Below are 1,260 nucleotides of genomic sequence, written 5' to 3'. Positions count from 1 at the left end.
TCATTGCGAAGCAGAATTCGCAAAGCGTTGGATTGTTCACCCACTAACAGGGAACGTGAGCTGGGTTTAGACCGTCGTGAGACAGGTTAGCTTTACCCTACTGATGTTGACCGTTGCTCCGATAGTAATCCAGCCCAGTACGAGAGGAACCGCAGGTTCGGATACATGGTACTCGCGCTTGGCTGTGCAGCCACTGGTGCAAGGCTATCATCCGAGGGCTTACGACTGAACGCCTCTAAGTCGGAATCCCGCCTAGAAGGAGCGATACATCCGCGCCCAGCATCGGTGAGCTTGGTCTTGGATAGCCGGGGTGGGAGGTGCTTTCCTCCCCACCGCCGGTGACGAGAGCCGCATGACACTGGAACCGGACCGGGGCTAATGAACGCCTCGGTCCACCTCCCTCGTCAAAGCAAATGTCTCTTGATCCGGGTGTGAAATGACTCGTAAACGACCTGATTCGGAGTGCGGGTGTCGTAAGTGGCAGAGCGGGTGCATATACCGCGATCCATTGAAAGTCATCCCGTCCACTCAAACATTTGTCGGGGGGAAGGCGAAAGCAAACCCCCGGCCCTCCGGAGCGGTCCAGATCTGGTTCTCTGGGGCGCGGGCCCCGGAGACTCCGTACACCGGTTAGAGGGAGCCGGTGGCGGGCATAGGGGAGGTGGGTACTCCCCTGTGAAATCCTGGATGACGGTTTTAGGTCTCGTAGTGGGCGAAAATCGGACTTAGTGCAATTTCCGAAACTCTGGTTCTCTGGGGGCGCGGGCCCCGAGAGTCCGTACACCGGTTAGAGGGAGCCGGTGGCGGGCATAGGGAGGCAGGTCGCTCCCTTGAATGGTCCTGGATGTCTGGACTTAGTGCAATTTCTGAAACTCTGGTTCTCTGGGGGCGCGGGCCCCGAGAGTCCGTACACCGGTTAGAGGGAGCCGGTGGCGGGCATAGGGAGGCAGGTCGCTCCCTTGAATGGTCCTGGATGTCTGGACTTAGTGCAATTTCTGAAACTCTGGTTCTCTGGGGGCGCGGGCCCCGAGAGTCCGTACACCGGTTAGAGGGAGCCGGTGGCGGGCATAGGGAGGCAGGTCGCTCCCTTGAATGGTCCTGGATGTCTGGACTTAGTGCAATTTCTGAAACTCTGGTTCTCTGGGGGCGCGGGCCCCGAGAGTCCGTACACCGGTTAGAGGAAGCCGGTGGCGGGCATAGGGAGGCAGGTCGCTCCCTTGAATGGTCCTGGATGTCAGCAATTTCTTAAGAAGGGCGCCC

The 1,260-nt window shown here is 59.1% G+C and overlaps 1 pseudogene; it reads left to right on the top strand.

Annotated features, from left to right (window-relative positions):
- The window catches only part of LOC136685461 (28S ribosomal RNA), a 4,392-nt pseudogene extending 3,852 nt beyond the window's left edge, over positions 1-540 (top strand).
- Positions 541-1,260: the final 720 nt, after the last annotated feature.

This window comes from Hoplias malabaricus, unplaced genomic scaffold (assembly GCF_029633855.1).
Source record: "Hoplias malabaricus isolate fHopMal1 unplaced genomic scaffold, fHopMal1.hap1 scaffold_387, whole genome shotgun sequence".
NCBI lineage: Eukaryota > Metazoa > Chordata > Actinopteri > Characiformes > Erythrinidae > Hoplias > Hoplias malabaricus.
Note: the sequence above shows the minus strand (reverse complement) of the source record. Positions and strands in the feature narration are given on the sequence as shown.